The 18584-nt window shown below is 29.6% G+C and overlaps 1 protein-coding gene and 1 long non-coding RNA gene across 8 annotated transcripts in view; one reads left to right on the top strand and one right to left on the bottom strand.

Moving 5' to 3' along the window:
- Ca-alpha1T (Ca[2+]-channel protein alpha[[1]] subunit T) overlaps positions 1-3982 on the bottom strand; it is a 673619-nt gene extending 669637 nt beyond the window's left edge. For all 7 annotated transcript variants that reach the window (XM_074140614.1, XM_074140612.1, XM_074140616.1 and 4 more), the window contains exon 1: positions 3628-3982. The gene's annotated coding sequence lies outside the window, so the exon portion shown is untranslated. The remainder of the gene's footprint in view (positions 1-3627) is intronic.
- The window catches only part of LOC141460531 (uncharacterized), a 242198-nt gene that overhangs the window by 2527 nt on the left and 221087 nt on the right, over positions 1-18584 (top strand). The gene's annotated exons all lie outside the window — the stretch shown is intronic.

Raw genomic sequence — 18584 nt, 5'->3', positions numbered from 1 at the left:
GCCTGGATAACAAACTTCTCATCCCTGTAGTTTCTAGTTACAATTATACATTAACAGTTAATACATTCCTAGTATAGGTTAAATTGAACGAATCTTCGTATTGCTTGAAATTTCGCCTGATGATGCTAGTAAACTTTTTACATTTCTGTCCTTAAAAAAGCTAAATTTGAAATGCAAAGGAGTTCATTTAATGATCCTCAACTTTTAATTTGAATTTTAATAGTAAAAACATATTAATCATATATTCCGTTAGGACAGCGATTCCCAACCTTTTTTAGCTCGCGTACCACTTGGTAGTACATCGTGCTAAATTGTACCGCTTCGCCAAAATGATTGTATTTCGTGCAGATTTGTTATTCCGAGAGTTCTATTTTATTATTATTATCTTTATTTGTATAAAGATACAATGTATCTGCAACAAAGGAGTTAATGTTCACTTTATAAACTTTGTCCAGTGTAAGATCTTAGTTTTAAAACTTTTTTTAAATAATTAAAAATTGCCTACATATTTTTCTCTTCAAAATTATTAATTAATTTACAAAGTTCTTCTTTAGGATTATTATATTTGTGCCCAAATCTTCTAAATTAATTTCTTTTAAGCATTCAACTACCTGTAAGTACCAATTAAATTTAATGTTGCTTGGATAGAGCTTACTCATTACAATCAGCCTCTTTAAGCAGATCTTTACATAGTTATCATTTAAGTTCTGTCACATGATAATTCTATTAAATTTTCTTTATCATTTATCGACAGTGATGTAGCTTTTCCTAAATTTTCTTTATAGAAGGGATTTGAAATCCCTTTTTTTGAATTTATCATTTGTGTTTTCGGGTTTTGGAAAATACTGCATGAAAGACAATTTTAATCCTGTTAAATGTGCTAGTATATTTTCTCGTATATATGGAGCCAGACTAACCTTATTACTGTACATATTAATAACTTTACTGTATAATAATAATTAAAATAATTTTTATGAATTATAGGAAAAAACGTTTCTATGATATTTTTATGATTTAATTTTTTAAAAATTTTTATGTCCACCATTACTGATTATTTTTCGCGTACCACCAACCATTAACTCGCGTACCACAGGTTGGGAAACGCTGCGCTAGGTGAATATTAAAACACTCGTGAACTACCAATCATTAAAGAGAGTTCTGTAGAATAACATTGAAAATCAGGCTTTAAAAAATTTGAAATTTGTTAAAAATTTATCGTTTAAAGTTGAGAGAAACTGCAGTAAAAGCAGAAAGTCATGTCAATGTCTCCCAAGTTTTCAGTTGCAATTAAAGTATAAACAAAAGAAAAAGAAAAAAAAGCTACGAAAACTGAAAAATTATAAAAATAAAAAAGATCAATTCCATCAGCTGTAGCTGTCAAAAGAGCCCAGAATTTGATCAGCTGAGCTGAGTATTAACTTTGACACCAAGGCACTTGCGCATTGACCATAGCTCAAAATTATTTATAGGTACCACCAACTAATAAAGGGCTTGTAAATTAAACTTTCAAATTTATGTATATATTTTTCTTAACGAAGCTCCAAAGATTAAACTATAGAAAATGGTGAAAAATTAGATCAATAGAATCTGTAGTTTAACAAAAAAATTTAAGAAAAATATTTATTATTACAAAAAAAAAAAAAATTATAATAATAAGTTTTAAAGAAAAACTTATACCGGCTAAAGGAAAAAAAATTAAAATCTTGATTTTCTAGTTCGTTTAGTGGTAGTAACAGTGCAGACACAGAATCAAATAACATTATTATTTCTATCTAAACAGCAAATCAGCCAGACAGAAATTAAGAAATAAACATTAAGCTCAACGTAAATTATACACCATTCTGAACGATGTAGCACCCTAAACAAATGTATTATAAAAACGCTGCCGATTAGTTTTGTAAATGAAAATCACGTTTCATGTAAATATTTTTGTAAGTTTATAAAAAGATGAAAGTTTTCTAAAACTAACAATGTAAATAAACTAAAGAGGTTTCAATTAGAAGGAAGACAAGAGTTAGTTTCTTATATTAAATTATTTTTGTTTTATTTGTTTCATTTTATTCATCTTATAGTAAATAAAATCGTTATTCTTATTATAAGAGGAAATCTAACTTTAGTAGTTATTTATTTATTTTTTTAATAATTTTCATTTTCTAAAGATAGTTCTAAACAAGAACTCCCACGCGGCCTTTATTATAGGGATTTTATCTTTTCTGTATATTTTTAATTTAAAAAAAAAGTGTATTAAAAAATAATAATATTTCAATTATATTTTCATATTATACGTATTTCAATCCAATAACAATACGACTCGTATTGAATTAAAAGAAATGCATATTTCATCTACTTTTTCAACCCTGTTAATTTTAGACCCTTTATAAATATTTTAATAATTTTTTAATAATACTACTAACAAATCCAAGAGAGTTTTCTAAATTTTGGTTTATGTTTATTGCCGATATCTTTAGAATTTAAAAAAAAAATGTATGAATTTAAAAAAAGTGAAAGTTTTTGGCTAAATTTTGTTATTTAAAACTACTGAACGGCCAAAATGGCCGGACCCAGTAAACTAATCACACATTAACTAAACTTTAAATTTTCTATATTACTAAAAAAAAAAATTAAAATTCAACAAATTTTATTTATTTAATTAATTAATTCGATCGCTAAAAATATAATTCTTAAAAGATAGAATAGAATAAAATCATTTAAGAATAATATTAATAAAAATATTTATCAAACTATTTTTTTTTATTTTATTTTTTTAATTGAAATGAATTAGATTTTTTTTTTTTTTTTTTTTAATTACGGAGAGGAGAAGGGGTCCGGATTCAGGTGCCTTGTTTATTGATTACCGTATTACTGAGCCACAGGATGAGGTACCCCCGCGTATTTCTCCAGACACTTGTGGCTTAACTATTGCACTCCCTACTTAACAAAAAACAAAACAAAAGAACTAAAAAACAAAAGAACAAAAAAAAAATCCGTTCTTTTAGGAAATCCGCCAAAAATATTTTTTTTTTTACAATTCGTATGCAACTTTCTATCAATTTGAATATTGTTTATAGAATTATTCATATTCAAGAATAAATTTACGGAATTTTAAACAGAATATATAATAATTGTAATAAAATAATGATGACGACAAAAAAAAATCCTATAAATTTTTGACGATCCATTATAAGTTATAATTAAAAATATTTAATTAAAAGTTTAATTTAGGATCCGCATATCCCAAAATATAAAAAATAGTAAATATAATGTCCTTTTTTAATGTAATTAATTTTTTAAATAGTTCTGGGTAAAGCATCAAAATAAAAATATCTTTATTTGAAAATTAATTAATTAAAAGTATATATAAAATTGATTTCGTTTATAATTAAAATTTAAAAAATAAAACTGAATATGATTTGTCCAATTTAAATTGTTCTCTCTTCAGAAATATTTATAATACATTAAATATTAATTAAAAATATATATTAATTATTGTAATTGTTTAAAAAGATTATCTCTATTTTTTTTGTATTTCGTTAACAATCATATAAAATATAAACTAAGTTCAATTAAAAAGAGTTAAAATTGAGTAATTAAAATTAAGTAAAAAAAGCACAAGAAATTAAGACTTACATGCTGGCGACCATTAGTTAATTTGTCCGTAGATGGATTAGCAATTTTTATTGGGAGTTTGATTGTTTATGGGCGAATATTTGTTTTTTTGGATTTAACGTTTTCAGGTGTTATTTATTTATTTAAAATGTAATTATATTTCTCGCTTCTTTTTAAGTTTCAGATTTTTGTTTTTCTCCTTTTTCTTTGGTTTTTTTTTTTAGTAAAAATTAAATAAAAATAGTGAATCTCTTCATTCTGCTCCTCGAATATTTTTGTTAAAAATTACTAAATAAATAAAGATTGCGCGCGGCGAATTAAACAGACAGTGTGCGAACAGTGAGCTGTCCGGGCGGGCACTGTGGCTCAGGACACGGCCGTATCCCCTCCACCGACACAACCCTGTTCAGTCTCCGCCTCTCGTAGAATTTGTTGTATTTTCTGTTTTTTTTTTTTTAATAACAATTGGCCTCACCCCTCAAAATGTTTAACCAATTCATGTAACTATTTTCAAATTATTGACCGGAGAAAGAAGGATAAATTCTTCTATTTCAGATAATCTGTCTGGGATAGCATCGTAGCTGCACCGCAGAAAAGAATTCAGTGGCATATTTTCTTCATGCTTTTCGTTTATCAAATTATGGTGCAATTAGTTCTGAATTTCTTGGCATTTATTTTTAAAAATAAAAAATAAAGAAAAGGATTGCCGTCTAAGATAGGAGTTGATCTCTGGGACGAAACAGTAATGTATTACTACGTAATACTGTGTATTCGGTTTAACCGAGATTTCAGTTTTCCGGGGTAGGTATAGCCCAGAGGTTCCTAATTTTTTTTCGGTTCGCGGTTCCCTAAATAATCGGATTTTTTCCGCGGGGCCCTTAAATTTTTAAGTTTTTTTTTCTAAATTTTTGACTTTCTTGAAAAATTGGAAAACTTTCCCTTTTCAAAAGAGATTTCCCATTTAACAGAGAAAAATTAAAAACAGATACTTACTATTTTCCTTGGGATAATATAAAATATCTAATTTCAACTGTTTCGGTAATATCCATATCGAGACGGGACAACCACCACCATGTGGTTAGGTTAATTGAAAAATAATTAAACACGAATTTTAAATTCACAAACAATTTATTGAACGTCCATTGATGATTAACATTATTAAAATTATTAATGGGATGGATGGGCTAGATGTTCTCTACACAACTTCTCAAATCTCGAAATAAAATTGGATATGGCTACCCTCATTTCTTGTTCAACGTTAATTTTCGAGCGATATTTACCTTTTTATTACCGCGACCGCCGAAAACCCAGCTTCGCACCAATAGGATGTTGCAAATGGAATTAATACTCGTAGAGCTTTACCAATAAGCAGTGGATATTCCTTTTCTACTGATATCCAAAAATCAGAAAGTTCCATGCTACCAAATTTTAACTTTAAAGTATTATCGCAAGACAAGTCAATAAGAGATTCTTCTTCTAAAGATGTAAAAAATTTGGTCAGCATACACGATTGTTGGTGCAAAAAATCGAGAATTGGAAATTCTAAGAAAATTGCCGAATTGTTTAATTGAATATTTCGCGGCGCCCTTATGACTGCACCGCGGCTCACACTTTGGGAATCACTGCTCTAGCCGGAGGTCAGCCCGGTTAATCGAGGTTGTACTGTATATTATTGATGAACTCCAATGTATTAAGCAAGCGTAGCTGGATTAGTCGAAAGTAAACCCTTTGGACCGAGCAAATTCTGGGTAAGTATCCAAATGGTTTTATAGATTAGTCCCGCTCAATCACGGGTAATGAATTCTTCTGCTTAAAGGGGCATTCGCCGAATAAAAGTTCATTGTTGATATCCACAGCTTGTCTATCGCCTTTGTCAAGTGAATGGGCTTTAGAAAAGACTATGATTGGATGGTATTGGGTGTCCTCTAGAAGCTAGTAGGGCTTGCAGGAATGAACTTCCAGAACAGTGGAAGTAGGATCCATATTATAGGGGAAGGTTTTTCAGAGAGATTTTTTCCAGCATTCTCCGGGAATGATGCAAGGATTAGATTAGATTAGGCTAGGGCGGCCTCAAGGCCTACGCCACTGCGGCCCCTTTGGATCTATTGTAGCTCCCCTCACTTTAAAGCTCACCCTCCAGACATTTCCTTTTAATCAGACTTTTGATGCTGGAGAGCGACTCTTGAGTAAAGCTCACAGGCCTTGGTTTTTCCTCCCCGAGAAGTAACATCCTTAGCCACACGAGCCCCTCGCACTGACACAACACGTGCAGTGCCGTTTCCTCCTCTTCCTGACAGAACCTACAGAGGCTATCATCTGCCAGGCCCATGCGATGCATGTGTTTTCTGAGCCTGCAGTGACCAGTTAATAGACCTACAATCATCCTTATAGCCCCACGGCCTTGACGGATTAATTCTGCAGTCAGCCTCGGCGAATAGCCTTTAATGAACTCCTTCGCCTGTCTCTGCCCCGTGGTGGCAAGCCACCACTCTTGAGACCTACTCTGCACCCATAGGTTAATGGTCACAGTCTTAACACACTTCGGAACCCCAAAACAGGGCTCCCGGCCAACGAAGTGTCCCGCAGAGCCTTCCCGGGGCAATAAATCTGCCGCTTCGTTTCCCTTATGTCCTGAATGACCAGGTACCCAGACCAGAAAGACCTTATTTTGGTCACTAATTTCCTTCAGGGCACCCAGACAGTCCCAAACCAGCCTTGAGTTGACCTGGTAGGAACTAATAGCTCGTAGAGCAGCCTGACAATCCGAGAAAATTACGACCTTGGAATTAATAATTCCTCGCCCTTTAATCTCGGTAGCGCAGAATGATGCAAGGAGACCCTTTAACTCCATTATTGTTTAACATAACCATAAAGATAAGGATGCATCCTAAACATCTGCAACAACCTGAGAATGCCAAAACGTGACATAGGCCGATGATTTCAGGTCATTTCAGCTAGATGTGTAGCTGTATTAGCTGTAGCACTCCAAGAGTTCGAAGTTGCAGTCAGAAAATTTAGAGGTTTTTTAAAACAAATTATAGAATAATGGGAAACAATAAAGAGTCCATTTTGTCAAATTTATCCTGAGAAAGACAAATCACGTTTTTTTTTGGAGGAGAGCACATAACCAGCAACATCTTTTATTCATAACATTCATTGTAATTGACGAAATGAAAGCTAACGTAAAAACAAAATTAATTTTTTTAAAAGTACCATCTAAACAATTAGATCACAAAATTTCTTTTTATTACAAAAAAACAAAACGAGAAAAAAAAAACCACGTATTTAATAAAATTCCAGCTCCAGGCTTGTTTCTAGAATTATTCTTTTCTTTGTGAACCTCAAATTGGAATGTAATTAAAATTGAAAACCTCTAACTGAAACCGCTGGAATAAAGGACCCTGAGCATTTACCATCCAGCCATATTGACTCTACACGTGTTTTTCCTCTTGCATACAATCAGAAATATCTCCGAACAAAAAAATGTAATCCCCTTTAAGTGCCAACCATAGACACAAATTATTATTTTCGTCCAAAACTGAGCTCCGATAGTTTTTTCCTCCACCTATAACCCTTAACTTTAGAAGTTGTAGAGTTATTATTCTGTATGGATACTATAACATAATCTGCCGCTGCCAATCAATAACCTGTAGAATTTGTTTTTCTTTGTGGCCGGCACTAAGGCCATTAAGCATAAATTAAAAAATACAGATTGTTACATCGATTTAATGTTTTATCGATCATAAATTGTAATTATATTTATTACTTATAACGTAGCTTAGTCTGAACATAAAACAAGTACACAATTTTTTGAACCCAAAAGTAGCTAAATAAATAAAATATACAAAAAAAAAACAGAAGTTATAACAAAAATAAGAGCACTTTTTTTTACTAAACTGAGAAAGCTATAAACAGGAAATCAGTGCAATTGCCAAAATAATCGAGTTCATCTTAGTAGAAATCAAAATAATAATAATCAAAAATTTTACTTCATTAATATTCGTTTAAGTATTTTCTTAATTTTAAACAATTAATAAGAATTATATACAAACTTTATCGATCACAAATAATTGATCAGCTATAGGATCATTCTTAACGGGTTGATCAAGTTTTTATGATAAGTGAAAATTTAGCGCAGAAGAAGGAAGAAAATATAAAAAATTCTCTATTACAAAAACAAACAAAACAATTTGTTTGAAAAACAAAACACTATCACAAAAACAAAACACTATCACAAAAACAAAATACTATCACAAAAACAAAATACTATCACAAAAACAAAACACTATCACAAAAACATAACATTATCTCAAAAACAAAATACTATCACAAAAACAAAACACTATCACAAAAACAAAACACTATCACAAAAACATAACATTATCTCAAAAACAAAATACTATCACAAAAACAAAACACTATCTCAAAAACAAAACACTATCACAAAAACAAAACACTATGTATCTGAAAAACAAAACGCTATCACAAAAACAAAATACTATCACAAAAACATAACATTATCTCAAAAACAAAATACTATCACAAAAACAAAACACTATCACAAAAACAAAACACTATCACAAAAACATAACATTATCTCAAAAACAAAATACTATCACAAAAACAAAACACTATCACAAAAACAAAACACTATCACAAAAACAAAACACTATCACAAAAACATAACATTATCTCAAAAACAAAACACTATCACAAAAACAAAACACTATGTATCTGAAAAACAAAACACTATCACAAAAACAAAATACTATCACAAAAACAAAATACTATCACAAAAACAAAATACTATCACAAAAACAAAACACTATCACAAAAACATAACATTATCTCAAAAACAAAATACTATCACAAAAACAAAACACTATCTCAAAAACAAAATACTATCACAAAAACAAAACACTATCACAAAAACAAAATACTATCACAAAAACAAAATACTATCACAAAAACAAAACACTATCACAAAAACATAACATTATCTCAAAAACAAAATACTATCACAAAAACAAAATACTATCACAAAAACAAAACACTATCACAAAAACATAACATTATCTCAAAAACAAAATACTATCACAAAAACAAAACACTATCTCAAAAACAAAACACTATCACAAAAACAAAACACTATGTATCTGAAAAACAAAACGCTATCATTTTTATGATCATTGTTCAGTTTAACTGATCCGTACTTTATTTTGTGAAATAGTTAAGCATTGATAATAGTATGTAATTAATAATTAATCTATTTTGTTATTATTAAATGTTAATATAGTTTTCTTCAATTTCATAGTTAATCTAGGTGTTCTCCCCAAAGTATTTGTACAGAAAAATGAGCCTGTCTAGAATGATAACTAGGTATATATTACGTCTGCGCAGTTAGTGCTATAATTACAGAAAAGAGAATTTTAATTTCCTTTCAATTATTTAGGAAATTAGGGAATATTTACCGATGTTAGTGAAGTAAATCTGAAAGCACCCTGTTTGATATTTTGTTTTTTGAAATTCTTCACTTCACTTAACGTTATAAACATTCTTTTAGTTTGAATCTCAAAACTTTCATTTTCTTTGAAAACTATTACGAATTTTTTTGGGAGTCACGAACATAAATAGTTCGAAATAAGAAAAATTAAACAAAAATTGAAACTCATTTTTTAAATCCAAATATTATTTTGAAATTTATATGAACAACTTTTCTCAGCCGTCTAGATTGAAAGTTTATAGTTAAATCGCATAAATGATAACAGGTGTATATTATTGTTGGGCCAGCACTGATGTAACTGAACAGAAATGAATTCACAAAGTTGGAGATTGTGACGTAACACACACACACACCAGAACAGGGTGGTAACAAGGCTAGCGGCTGTCATTTCTATGTAACCTTCCCTCTCTTGTGTTCGTATACCCTATCTTACTAGGTAGGGGGGGTGGAATCATTTTGGCAAAGTTTAACTTTAATGAAACCTAGTGAAAAGCTTTTGATGGTAGACCAATGCACATTGTGAACGTCATATTGAACTTATAAACTAGCTTCTAAGTTCAGACAAGCTTATTGTTTAAGAATTGGTAAACGGAAGCTGTTCCCGTAATTATTGTTAAGCTTGTCTCTTTGATAACTGTCATTCATTGCTATTAACTTTTGTAGAAAATTGAAATTGTAATAAACCAGTACTTAATATGCGATATACCTAGAGCGTACTAAGGTTTGTTAGTTAATATGAACAAAACATATAAATAGTAACAAACTCACTTAAAAGAGAAAATTTTGAAGCATTGTACATATTTATAAACCAGGTAATGATAATTTGGAATAAATACACTTTGATCTAAGTCAAAAGCAGAGAATCGAAACATGAATAAGGCTAATACTTTATTCCTTTGCCTATTAAATTATCCAGTAATTGTAATTCAAAGAAAAATGTATTAAACTTATATTTACATTGGTGTCAAAGAACAATCCACTTTTATGCTTCCTTATCTTTTTTGATTCTTAAAATGTAAATAAGATTATTAGTATTCTTATGTTTCTAAAGTGATGAATTTATTATTTCAATATTTTATTTCTTATATTAAAGTTACTTTATTATCATATTATTCTTTTTGTGGCATTTAAATAGAAACCCGAGCGTTTTCAAGTATTTTTGTCTATTGTGCTTCTGTTTCTTCTGTTTTTGTTTTCTGTTATTAGTACTAATTCTTCTATTACGTATTATTTGTAATAACTTTATTATTGACCGGCCCAACTCTGTTCTGAATGTCTTATAGCGAATTAGTATTTATATAAATTAAATAAGATTGGAATGATTTCTTCTTTATGATCATGTACGTGTCTAAAAAAAAAGTCGATAATCATTTTCAGTTTTAGTTGAGGTGCAATTATCAGTGATTAGGTAAAGAAATAGCCCAAAAGCAGAAGATCTGAAGCTGCATTGATCCTATAAAGCTTTCTGAAACTACGAGAAACTATTTCTATTTCAAGATTTTTCAACATAAATTCAATCTTTGATGCTGCCTGAATACATAAATGTTAATACCACAGCCTCAATAATAGTATTATGAAGGTTAACAGATTTATTATCATTTTATTAGATTCAGATCTTGAATAAATATTTTCTAATTAATTACCAAACATTTCGGCACAAATCTTATGATATAGATATTATTTAGAAGTGTATTTTGCGCATTTGATGGAGTCTTATACTCTTTTACATCGATGAAGGTTTACATTCGTGCCAAAATCGTTAGAAGAACGGCTAGAAAACGTTTTGAAACCTTCCCTAAACAAACAAGCAACTAAATGGGGAATAAAAAAATAAAAACAAGTAAAGTTTGTAGTAAACTTCAATTATAACTGAATAACCATTTTTATTTTGTTAAAAAAAAAGACGTTTATTTTATTTTTATAGTAATTTGTTCGAAATAAAGGGAAAGTTAAATTAGCTTCACTGGGCGTTTAGTTTAAAAAAACATTACTTCTTTGCTTGTTACAGAATTTAACTGCACATATAAAAAGTAATCGCCTTTTCTTTTTTTTCAGGCGAGGCTTAACGTCCAACTACCGATTAGGTATCCGTGGACGGAGGCGGAAGCTCATACTTTACTATAAACTATTTGTTTTCTAACAAATAAAAAGTTGCTATACGCGGGATTCGAACTGGGGATCTCTCACTAACAAAGTCACGCTTCATAACCACTAGACCACCCATTTAATTACACATATACAGGGTGTCCCAAGCTATATGGATAACCACTTTTTCTCGGAAACTAAGATAGCTAGAAAAAAACTAAAAAATACGTGTTCTCTTAGTTTTTTGTTAGGAATCCAAATTTACTTTGTAAATTTTTTTCGGTGCTTCCAGAAGCGAGATACAGGCACCAACTTCATTTTTTCAAATGGGAAGGTGCAGTTTTTATTTCAGAAATAGATTCCTCTATTTTTTTAAAGAAAAATTTACTTGAACGGTTTTTTTCTGTAAGCGATATTTTAGAAGTTATGAATGAAAATATGATACTTATAAGAAATGTCAAAATGATAATATTATAACGGTTTTTTGATTGAATAAGAAGAAAAGTACTATTTTATTATAAATTTTACTCCTCATTAATATTACAGTTGAAGGTATCTATTATTCTCTGCTTTAGTACATCTTCAGATGCGATTGCGGCTTAATTCTGATGCACCTAGATTTAGAAATGCTTTTAGGTAAGCAGAAATAAGGAAAGAAAGAAAAAAGATATGGATAATCACCTTGTTTTTCAGGTATCCCCAAAGGAAATAGTCCATAGGTGTCAAGTCCGGTGAACGAGGTGGTCACTGAATCGTTCCCCGTGTCGATATAACACGCCCATCAAATTGCCTATCAAGATATCTCTTTACATGCCTGATGGTATCATATCGAGCTATTCAGTGGCCACCTCGTTCACCGGATTTGACACCTATGGACTATTTCTTTTGGGGATACCACAATCAAGCCGGTATTGCATCCTCTTACTAAAGCAGAGAATAATAGTGTGCCTGTAACTCGGCTAAAGCCGAATCTATTTCTTTGGCAGTAAGGGACAATTGGCAGGAAAGAGCATGTCTATGCATCTCTAATGGTGGAGGCCATTTCGAGCATGATCTGTAATATGAATGAGGAGTAAAATTTATAATAAAATAGTACTTTTCTTCTTATTCAATCAAAAAAACCGTTATAATATTATCATTTTGACGTTTCTTATAAGTATCATATTTTCATTCATAACTTCTAAAATATCGCTTACAGAAAAAAACCGTTCAAGTAAATTTTTCTTTAAAAAAATAGAGGAATCTATTTCTGAAATAAAAACTGCACCTTCCCATTTGAAAAAATGAAGTTGGTGCCTGTATCTCGCTTCTGGAAGCACCGAAAAAAATTTGCAAAGTAAATTTGGATTTCTAACAAAAAACTAAGGGAACACGTATTTTTTAGTTTTTTTCTAGCTATCTTAGTTTCCGAGAAAAAGTCGTTATCCATATAGCTTGGGACACCCTGTATATTTAAAATGAGATCAATAAAAGAAAGCTTGAAAAATAAAGGTTTTATAAACATGTTTAAACAGCGCAAGAAAAGGTTTATATTAATTAATATAGCCAAAAGTGCTAAGTGACTAATTACAACTACACGGTTTGGCTACTAGAGTGCAGCACCTTTTTCCTGAAGTTAAACTATAATTTTGTTTATTAATTTGAACAAAAAAAAACAAAAAAATTCAAATTTGAAACTTTCACTAAAAGTAAGTTAGTTACTAAAACACATTTTTGAAGAGATTCCAACTTCATTTTATACACAAAGAGTTAAAGAGGTAACTCTTGATTGTTTCAAAACTAGAAACTTTGAAATATTGCCAATTTCCGACAATAGTTCACATTTTACAGAAATTCTTTCTATGTTATATTTGTGTAAACGTTTTGTAGTCTGCAACCGTTTAGACTAAATCAGATTTTAGTTAAAGTAATGAATTAAGTGCATGTAAATAATCAGGATAATTATTGGAAGAATAAAGGGTGTGAACTGTAAAATTAAAAATGAGTATTAAACTCACAGACATATGAAATGTGGAGAAAAAAAAAACAATAAGAACACAAAACACAAACACAAAAACACAATTTTTCATTAGGTGTTAGTGTTTCTAAACAAACTGAATTGAAAAAAAGATTTATTGCAAACAATGTGGGCTGTTCCACCAACTCACATTTCTCTTTCCTACCAATCCCCAGCAATCCACAAAATAAACAGATCGATTTCTTAAAGCAATAACATTACCCTGGTGGTCTTTCGATTTTGTATATCTTTTACTTTCTGTTGTTAATGTAACACGAATTATTGAAAAAAAAAAAAAAATGGCAAATTTGTGCAAATAAATTTATACAAAAAACACCTTGCATGTTGTATTTTTATTTGTAATAGTTTTATACAAAGAAAAAAACCGCTACTATAAATGTGGCAGCTTAGAAATAAATCCAATAGTCAACATTATACTAACAAATAACAGTAATTTAGTGGGTCGTGGCAAAAAAATCAATACGAAACTTACAAAAACAAAAACAAACTAATATTTAGTTGAGATTGCAATAAAGTCTAAAGTTATATGAAGTTGACTTGTTTCTCAGAAGTATCTAATCAGCTGAATCCCTTCCACTGCTTATGTTTATTACATAATTTGTATTATTATTCTTATAATCAATTTAATTAATTATTCTACAGAAATTTTATATTATTATTATTAAGTTTCTAGTTTATACTTTTATTTCTTAATTAATGATTCCACAGAAATTTTATTTTATTTATTTTTTTTCGGCGCATCAACAGCTGAGGTTGTTAGCGCCAATTTTATGTTATTATTATTAAGTTTCTAGTTTATACTTTTATTTCTTAATTAATGATTCCACAGAAATTTTATGTTATTATTATTAAGTTTCTAGTTTATACTTTTATTTCTTAATTAATGATTCCACAGAAATTTTATGTTATTATTATTAAGTTTCTAGTTTATACTTTTATTTCTTAATTAATGATTCCACAGAAATTTTATGTTATTATTATTAAGTTTCTAGTTTATACTTTTATTTCTTAATTAATGATTCCACAGAAATTTTATGTTATTATTATTAAGTTTCTAGTTTATACTTTTATTTCTTAATTAATGATTCCACAGAAATTTTATGTTATTATTAAGTTTCTAGTTTATACTTTTATTTCTTAATTAATGATTCCACAGAAATTTTATGTTATTATTATTAAGTTTCTAGTTTATACTTTTATTTCTTAATTAATGATTCCACAGAAATTTTATGTTATTATTATTAAGTTTCTAGTTTATACTTTTATTTCTTAATTAATGATTCCACAGAAATTTTATGTTATTATTATTAAGTTTCTAGTTTATACTTTTATTTCTTAATTAATGATTCCACAGAAATTTTATGTTATTATTATTAAGTTTCTAGTTTATACTTTTATTTCTTAAATAAATTAACCGCTCTAACTTTATACTAAAAACATAAAGTAATCATATTTCAAAACTTTCATGGTGTATCATTTGTTTGGAATAGCATAGGATTGTAAATAATTTGCCCAGCCTAATTTAAAGCCTTTGTATTTTTGTGAAGAATGTAAATCAGTCACCATTATTACCTGCAATAAATAAGTTATATGTGAAGAGAACCTGTAGGGTTTAGTATCAACAGGTATGAGGGGGAGTCCATAGCGCCCTGGTTAGACCTCACTTACCTCATCGTGGTCAACATAATTTAGGCACGCCCAAGTTAGTGTATTACTTTTTTTTAACGTAAAATTATTAAAACCAAGATATTAAAGAACTGATATCTTTATTACTCCTCTAATCCACATCTGGGCTCTTTTCGTTAACTAAATCCACACACAACTTAGAGGCATGTACCGATAGTAATTCTATACATAAACTTTTTACTATAGCATTCACCATTGATATAGTATAAAAGTTACAGCTGGCCAGGACATGTTGACTTCTGTTTTATGTTATACTATTTAAAGATGGGCGCTATTTTATTTCTCTGTTTATTAGTAGGGTCATGGGGACGAGCAGGTGCATGGATACGTACAAGGCGCGATCTTCAGGCATTAATTCATACTTTTACTACCAAAACCAGTAAAAAGCTCTGATAATAACTTTTATGTCCGAATCAATAAACCGTACAAATAAGAATGAAGTATTATAAAAATGTCTAGCTTGCAAATTCGTCTTTATTAGAAAATAGATACTAGAATAGAAATGATCCATTTATAGCTCGAAAGATTGGGAAATGGATTTCTTTTTAACAAAAACTTTTCAACTCGACTGTAACCTGTGCTTTTTTTAAGCTATAAATTTTGATTTTCTTCGGCACTTCACTCCACAAGAGGTCGTGGCCTCCGTCCTTTAGGCAGCAGAAGCAGAATTTATGAAAAAAGGAGTTTCGGTGCGAATATAAAACTGCAGGATATTTGAATATAAGGGACTCCAGATGTTCGTTCATTTTGATACTTCACAGCTATTCACATCGTTCACCATCGCACGTTCAACCTCAAGCGTTCACGATACTACAAACAGTTTAATTTCCCAATTTCTATTGTTATACGTAAAATTATTTTACTCGAGTTGAAATTTTAGTTAGTGTTTCTTCGCTTACTATATTTAGCTTTTTTATATGTCTAATTTATTATAAGTAAACTCTTCCTCTTTTTAAATAATTGCAACTATTTCTAAGTGGTTGCAATCATATAAAACAGCCTGCAAACACCTCCAAGTACTGTCGGTAGCCCCAGATATCTTTATCAAGCACCGCTGCACTCCGATTTTTTTAACTTAGACTTAGCACCACCAGTACACCATCCGCCCTACATGAAGTTGGTCAGCCAAATCTCATCAATGCTATAATCCAGTCTATTTTCAACGATACACCTTTTTTATTGCAACTACTAGGCACAATTGTTCATTGGGAATCCAAAAAGCCTACTACTGGCCTCAGAATGGAGTTATTTCGTCATAGCACGGCACCATACTAAGGCAGTATTGCCTGGTGGTATTGTCAATGGCTTCCGGGCTGTGAACTAGAAGCAGACGTAGATCTAGAAGGTGGAGAAGGAGTTGATCGTACTCCTAAACCAGTAAAAACAAGATTACTGGTTAGAAATAATCTTAAATAATCTTCAATAAATAATATAATAATAAAATGGTCGAAGAAATGGCGTTCCAGTTTTTGTTTTATTATTATAATTATTTATTTATTTGATTAAAATAAATACATACTCATGACGATGAGTCAAGCTCGAGCAGAAATTACATGGAAAATTCAAATAGAACTTACATAAAAAGGTTAATAATATTAAAGAAACTAATGAAAAGTATAAAATAAAAATATATAATATACATAAAATAATAATACTTAAGAAAACTTTAAATTAATTTATGTATCTCTAATGAATGTGCAAATTATTATTAATACTAAACAAAAACAAACAAAACGCTTCAAGTAAAACTAAAAATGGCAAATATCCGGAGAGAATAAAGAGAAAATATCTGAACAAACTAATAAAAATTGTAATAAATTCCATAAATAGTAAAAGTAATACCAAAAAGTGCCCATAAAAATTGTAATAAATTCCATAAATAGTAAAAGTAATACCGAAAAGTGCCCATCCATTACAAATAAACCTTTCAAAGCCACTATTTATACAATCGGCTGTTGGTTTAAATAATTATTTCTCAGTTTTAAACATTCCTTTGTATATATAAATAAATCCTCAATTTTCTGGAACGAGTCAATCCACTTCAATTCAGATGGCTGTTGCAAATGATCTCCAATTTGCTTGTTAATATATTTAGATCTTAAAACTATATAAAATCTACAACATAAATAAATAGTTTATGTTTTAAGCCCTATCACAATTATAAATTTCAAAGAAAGCGTTGCTATTATCAATAAAATATGTATCGATATTTTTTAATCGAAAGTGTAAACTGTACACTGCATAAACACTATTTAAAAGAAGAAATATAAAGAAATTCAAGAAGAAAGCCAAAGAATTCCCGTCTAAACAAAAAATAATAATAATAAAATAATTAAATCATTTAAAAAAATAAAATAAGGTGCTTGGAGTCGTAGTAGAACGATAACAATTTTTGCATAAAGCCTATTCAAGGTTAAATTGTCGAAAGTTAGGAAAGTAGAGGCAATTTTCAGAAGTTGAGATAACATTTACTTAGGGCAATATTAAAAATGAAAAGACGTAAGGTCATATTCAGTTAATGGTTAATAATTTACAGTTAACCTTTGAACTAAATGCACACTTTTTAAACTAAATATCATTCTTTTCTTAAGCGTAATGACTCTATTGCCGAGATTCTTTTTTTTTTTATTTACGCTCACAGTGAAAGTATTATTAAAGTTCACTATAATCTATTAATGAGAATGAGCTTTATTAACTTTCAACTGATAAATTCTTTCATTTATTTTTCAAGTTAGTTTATATCAGAATTTATTAATTAGTTGACAAAATCGTCGAATTATTTATAAATGACTAAGTTTCAATAGCTGAAGAGAATTATATTTAGAAGCACCACCAAAATGTTTAGTGAATTTTTAACATATTAACGTATCTGAAGCCTTCATCTGTTGGTAGACAAGTAAGGCGATGTTTTGAAATACAGTGGAACCTCGCATAACGAGCACCTCGCTTAACGAGTAATTCGCATAACGAGTAAAACAAATTGATTCTTATAGCGAGCGATGTTTCGCATAACGATAGTTTTCTAATGAATTACATTTTGAAGCGACGGCAGAAACAAGGAACATTGGACAAATTTATAATTAAAAAGGATTAATTATGAATGTACATATTTATCTCAATTAATATATGTAATTTATATTATATTACATCATATGTACATATGTATATAATTTTTTCGAAATAAATGTTATAAAAAAAAATTTTATCAATATTTTTTTTGCATGGAACCAATTATCCCCTTTTATTTTAATTTAAATGAAAAAAATTGTTTCGCTTAACGAGTAAGGTTCTGGAACGAATTATGCTCGTTAAGCGAGGTTCGACTGTAGTTTAAGAACTTCTAAACTAGATTAATGGTTGGCCTCTACTTTATTTTCCAGATATTTGAGTGTAAATTAAAAACAAATTTATCAGATAACTGTGTGACTCTTAAATAGGATATTAACACACATGAAAGTAGACGGTGAGTTGTAAAATATAATTTCTATAAAAAGTCTAGCTGTATTTGTTAAAGTAAACCTCACCATAGAATGTTACCGAGCGTTACACATCTCACGAAGCCCAGCTCAGTCACCATTCTTCATTATGAATTTACGGAGAACGAATAGAGAGAAAGACATCTTGACGATAAATTGTTAAAGATCGTCTGACAAGAGCACGAGAGGTTGGCAAGGTAACATTTTCTCT

Source organism: Rhodnius prolixus, unplaced genomic scaffold, assembly GCF_049639745.1.
Source record: "Rhodnius prolixus isolate KJV_2025 unplaced genomic scaffold, Rpr scaffold_6, whole genome shotgun sequence".
NCBI lineage: Eukaryota > Metazoa > Arthropoda > Insecta > Hemiptera > Reduviidae > Rhodnius > Rhodnius prolixus.
This window is presented reverse-complemented; position numbering and strand designations above follow the sequence as displayed.